The sequence below is a fragment of the Sinocyclocheilus anshuiensis genome, unplaced genomic scaffold (genome assembly GCF_001515605.1).
Source record: "Sinocyclocheilus anshuiensis isolate Anshui unplaced genomic scaffold, SAMN03320099.WGS_v1.1 scaffold2533, whole genome shotgun sequence".
Lineage (NCBI taxonomy): Eukaryota > Metazoa > Chordata > Actinopteri > Cypriniformes > Cyprinidae > Sinocyclocheilus > Sinocyclocheilus anshuiensis.
This window is the reverse complement of record NW_015548189.1, coordinates 51,732-57,811: the sequence shown is the minus strand read 5'-3', so window position 1 is coordinate 57,811 and position 6,080 is coordinate 51,732. Positions and strand designations below refer to the sequence as shown.

The 6,080-nt window shown below is 34.5% G+C and overlaps 1 protein-coding gene and 1 long non-coding RNA gene across 2 annotated transcripts in view; both read right to left on the bottom strand.

The window, feature by feature from the left end:
- Positions 1-6,080, bottom strand: part of nalf1a (NALCN channel auxiliary factor 1a) — a 100,089-nt gene that overhangs the window by 69,967 nt on the left and 24,042 nt on the right. The gene's annotated exons all lie outside the window — the stretch shown is intronic.
- LOC107705034 (uncharacterized) lies at positions 3,740-5,936 on the bottom strand. The gene is made up of 3 exons (XR_001636033.1): positions 5,834-5,936; positions 5,284-5,386; positions 3,740-3,770 (listed from the first exon to the last, which is right to left on the bottom strand). It is a non-coding gene; the product is annotated as an uncharacterized LOC107705034 (long non-coding RNA).

The window sequence follows — 6,080 nt, the reverse complement described above, 5'->3', positions numbered from 1 at the left end:
GTGACTACAGTATAAATAGGCGCCGGGAGAACATGTCATTCACTTCTTCGTCTGAAGCTTGCGTTCGACGCATGGCAGTAAGCCTAGAGGACGCAGTGTCTCGTTCCCTACACAGGGAACCATGGTTACATACGTAACCTGAGACGATTTATTTGAAACAGTTTTTTTAACAATTTAAAAGTCTTTACTTGTAACTTTTCATTAAATTAATCCATCTTTTTTGTATAAACATCAGTTTTCAAAACAATAAATCTTTAAAATATTGAAAATGTTTATAAAACAAACAATGACCAATTATAACCACATTAGAACATATTTCACCCAAAAATATAAATTCTGTCATTAATTACTTACCCTCATGACGCTCCAAACCCATAAGACCATTTTGTGAAACAACAAAAATAGTATATCTTTATTCACAAATTGTGTATCTCCAACGCATTTTCACAAAAGCAGCATGAGATGGCCAGCTCTCACGCCAACGCAACACTGATGCATCATGGTGCTCTCGTGAACATGTTATTTTGTAAATAAAAATTCAATGTTTTTTTGTGCACACAAAACATTCACATTACTTCATAAATTGAGGTTAAACAACTGGAGTCACATGGATGACTTTAATGATGACTTTACTACCTTTCTGAGGCTTGAAAGTAGTAGTTGCATAAACTGTGAAATGGAGGGGCAGAAATTTCTCAGATTTCATTAAAAATATTTACATTTATGTTTCAAAGATGAACAAAAGTCTTACAGGTTTGAAATGACATGAAGGTGAGTGATGAAAATTTTTGGTTTAACTAACACATTAAATCGGTTCCCTCAGGGGCACCAGTAGATATATGCCTGATCTCTGATCTTCTTTTCTCCAGCATCTAAAGTGAGAAAGAAAATAATAACCAAAATGTAAATGTAAAAATAATAATAATAAAAAAACAATGGTTGTCCAAAATGTAAAGTGTACACTTGAGTTTTCCCTAATTTTAGGGCATTTCCACCTCAGGGCACAAAAGAGTGGGGACTTACAGGATAAGAACAATTTCTGGCTGTTTTTTCTTCAGCATCTAAAGTGAGAAATAAAACAATAACCAAAATGTAAACGTAAAAATAATAATAAAAAAAACAATGGTTGTCCAAAATGTAAAGTATACACTTGAGTTTTCCCTACTGTTAGGGCATTTCTACCTTAGGGCACAAAAGAGTGGGGACTTACAGGATAAGAACAATTTTCTAGAATTTCCAACACAGTTTTTTGTCACTTCCTATACAGGGCTCCAGACTGCAACCAAATGGTCGCATTTTGTGACTGTTTTTTTCTGTCGGTGCGACTAAATTTGGTGAGCAGTCACACTAGCACGACCACTACGTTGCCCCACCTCATAAGCGCTGCTATTTCTGTTGCATATGAGAAACATCAAACAGCAAGCGAAACAAAAGCTATAGAAACCGCGCTACTCGTTTGAGCTGTCCAGCGCAGACCGTTTATCAGCTCGGATCAGCACAGAGCAAACAAACTTCTCAGAGCTAAGAACAGGTTTACTCAGGAAGCAGTGTTGATTTCGCGACACTGTTACTGCACAGTGTGCGAGATCCAGTGAGAAGCACTTGAATTTGCTGCAGAATGAATAAAGGTTGCTGTGAGCTCTAGTGAGAAACATTCAAATTCACAGAAATCTGTTGTAAACAGGTCAAACAGCGCTGACATATAACCAGAAGTAGTAACGCTAACTATAACCATGCTGTTGTGGCAGAAATAGTTTAATTTCATTACATTATGCATTTCAGGGTTTGTAAAACCTTTTGAGAGAGAAATTCAAGCACTTTTAAGTATTTCACAGAACTATTTACAGCACTTTAAAACTATAGAAAGCATACAATTAAAATGTTATTTGTAAAGGGATGACCAAAATATACTTTGTGGTAAACAAACACTTTTGTAAAATAAAAAAAAGTGGCATCAAATTACCACTATAACCAGTAGATGGCAGCAGATGAACGCTTATAGGCTTATTAGTCATTCATTTCTACTTTTAACTTTATATTTTGAAATTATAAAATCACTATTACAAAATTTTAAATCATCAAGAAATCAAATTTTGTAAAAGTTTTGCTTTTTTTTTGTATGAAGTAAGAAAAGTCACCAAGTGCCTTGAAAAACAAACTTCTCTGACTGAATCACACATAAAGCAAGAGAGCTCCTTTTATAATCACTGAAGTTGTTGGTCAGTTCGGTATAATACTACAGAAGAATAATGGTACATTTAATAAGAGTAGAATATGTTAATTTTCTATATAAAACTTACATTTTGCACGTTACTGTTGTTAATAAAAGTACATTTTGTGCTTCCCAACTCAAGCTCAGTGCTTTACTGTCAAATGTGCATTACCAATAAATAAATGTGTAATCTTACTAGTAACTACACTTATTAATGCAAAACTATAATAATTTTATGATTTAATTATCTTTATTTTTAATACCGCCCACACACCACCCCCAGCGCTACCAAATCTGCTTCTGGCGCCACCATCTGTAGAACTCAGCGGCGCTGGTGCCACTGCTCTCAAAAGTTAGTCTGGAGCCCTGCTATATATGTATTGCAAATGTGGTACAATTAAAATTACTATGCAAGTACTAAAGAAGTCAGCTGTTGAAATGTTAAAAGGATAGTACATAAGAACCGTACCAAAACGGTGACTCTAAAACGGTTATAAAAACCAAACCAAATATAAATACTGAGAATGTATTTGACATTCAAAAAAATGAAAAGATGCAGTGACCTGTGGCTGAATGGCCTTTGGTTTTATTTAGCTGTGATTGACACACAAACAAAAGGGGGGAAAAAAGATAATAGTATCACTGAATATGAGTCAAATAGTGCATATTTCTGTACAAATTAAAGTGTACTCGTTCTTCATGAGTGATTATTAACTAATCAGTATGTCAGGGATTCTCAACTCTGGCCCTCAAGATCAGCTTCATAGTTCGCTAGGTTGTGAATTAATATATTGTGTACATGAATTCAGGCACTGGTAAGGACAGTGGCTTACCACACACTGGTGACTATTTCCGTCCTCATTGTACAACATCACTACTGGCATTTATGCACAACAGTAAAACTGATATCTTTTTTTAATGCTATTTACAGCACATTATGATAAATACTTTGTTACATGTATGTGCAAGATTTCAGTCATAAATAAATATTTGCTAGATTAGACATTATCTGTTTAGTGATGTATGTTTATGCTGAAATGTAATATTGGTTTGTGTTTTAAAATCTATCACGTGTCATTTTGTAGCGAATTATCTCAAGTTTTGAGCTTCAGAACTTCCTATAAGGGAACATAGTGAGCATTGATGCTTCCTGGGTTTCACAGCTTTTTTACGGAGCAAACAACATTTTGTGATTGAGACAGCCCTTAACCACTGACTACTGAGCAAGGGACCTGAGTGATTCACACCCAGAGTTTAGGTCCACACCTGATCACACACACCTGTTTGTGACTTTATAGTTAGTAAAACTGAAAACCTTGATTAGTTTGTTCAGGTGCACTGCACTAGGTTGGAGCAAAACTCTGCATGTAAGTGGACCTTGAGAGACAATGTTGAGACCTCCTGCAATATATTCTGAACATGACAATTCAGAGAGGTAGGATGACTGCTAGATTGATGACTTACAACACTGGTGTCCAGTCCTGGGCATGGAGGACCGAGTTTCTGGTGATCCTTGATCAGCTGCTCAGGTCTGCTTAATTGGGGTTGGAGCTAAACTCTAAAAAAAAAAAAGAGAAAGAAGACAACCAATATTATGATGTTAAAAAGTTAAACAAAGTTAAAGTTAAACATTTTGATTCATAAATATGCACAACATCTGAAAATGCACAAAGATGAGAACTTTCAACCCACTGAAAAATAAGAAGCAGCATTAAGTCACAGATGCATTTTCATTTATTCTTGTTATTCTTATGTCACTTTGTCGCATCCAGTGTAGACACGGTGTAAGAGTGTGTAGCTTGGAGATAGAGAATGGGAATCTGCATCACTGTGCATTGCATTCTGGGTATACAATACAAATCACCAGAGGAAAAAATTACTTTTTTGTCATTTTAAAATATCAAATTTAAAATATCAAAAATGATATTTTTAAGAGCTTCTTGCATTTTATTAGAATAAATGGATTAATATTCGAATCCCTTGTGTTATTAAAGTTTGTGGTCAGTTTTTTATGTTTTTGAAATAAGTCTCATGTTCACCAAGAAAACTGCATTTATTTGATCATAAATAAAAACAGTAATGTTGTGAAATATTATTATTTAAAATAACTGTTTTCTATGTGAATATATTGTAAAATGTAATTTATTCTTGTTTTCGCAAAGCATGATTTCTGAAGGATCATGTGACACTGAAGACAGGTGCAATGATGCTGAAAATTCAGCTTTGATCACTTTTTAAAACATACTGAAATAGTAATATTGTGAAATTACCATATTTTAATAACTATTTTCTGTTTTACTGTATTTTAATCAAATAAATGCAGCAGTGGTGAGCATGGGCGACATTTGACTCTTGAGTCAGGGGGGGCAAGAAAAAAGAATGGGAATATATATATATATATATATATATATATACAGTATATGAAATAAATAAATAAAAGCAAAAGATTTTTTTTTCTGATGTAAGCATCAAAACAATGCCCTACCGTATTGCAACGCATCAAAGCAGTCACTCTAACACAGTCAAGAATAACATAAAGAGGTTGCCACCATTTAGTAAACTGTGGACTAGCTTTGGCTCTTCCTGCCTACTTGAATGGTGATGCTTTCCGTTTGTCAGTTGATGGCCTTTCATTTTTAACCAGAAATGTGCACGCTGCTTTTCTGATGTTCACTGAAGTTTTCCGTGTCTTTTTCCCGTGTCACTTGAAATGTTTCCGTTTTGAATCGTCGTTACCAAAGGCGAGACACGTGAGGAACTAATATAGTGTTTCCGACTATATTCTGTCATAAATCGCATACCATTCATTGCTGAACTTTCTACCGTCCGTTACTGGAAATTAAATTAAATTACTGGTTGATATGTCAATCTCAATAAAGTTTACACACGCTTTTGGTCCACTTGGCTAAGCGCTCCAATTGCAGTGGGGCCGACATCAGGGATTCCGTGACTAACAATTTGGCCCCCCCCCCCAATGTCGCCCATGGTGGTGAGCATAAAAGACTTCTTTCAAATACATGACAAATTTGACCCTTAAACTTTAGGTAGTGAATGTTTGAGGTATTACTTACTAGTCATATGGTTCATAATGTCTAGAGATGTTCTTTGACAGGAGATATGCTCCAACTCTAGTGCACGGCCATCAGCATGGAAGAATCTAGGAACATAAACAATCTGAAACAATCACAGTCAACAATATTTTTTATATAATGCCAGGTTTATTATAAATAAACTATAGCAGAGGAGAAATGCAGAAAAGAAACATAATAATTTACAGAACATACAAAACAAGGATTTAATAACAGAATGTACATTTTTAGGTTCACTTATTTAGTAATGCTCTTACAGTGTTACTTATGTTTGGACATCAACGCCCTTTTAAAATAACTAACAAGCAAACAAACAAACACACACACACACACACACACATATATATAATTTATATATAAAATATATTAATAACAAGCAAACAAACAAACAAACAAACAAACAAACAAACACACACAAACACACACACATATATAGAATTTTGCAAAAGAAAATTACAGATGCATGGTGATATAGGCGAAATATGTTGTGAAAGATGCATATAAAGTTATTTAATAAGCTTTCTCGGATCACCTGTGTTTTCTATATCTCTGTCAGCAGCTCTCTTCAGAAATGTTAAAATCAGGAACTTCTCCTGTGTTGTAGAGGGGTTTTTTTTCTGACGCTTCTGAAATCACAGAACAAGTGGTATCAATATGTGTTTACCATGAAAGATCAAAACCTGTTTTAAAGGGGTCATATGACGTTGCTAAAAAGAACATTATTTTGTGTATTTGGTGTAATGCAATGTGTTTATGCGGTTTAAGGTTAAAAAAACACA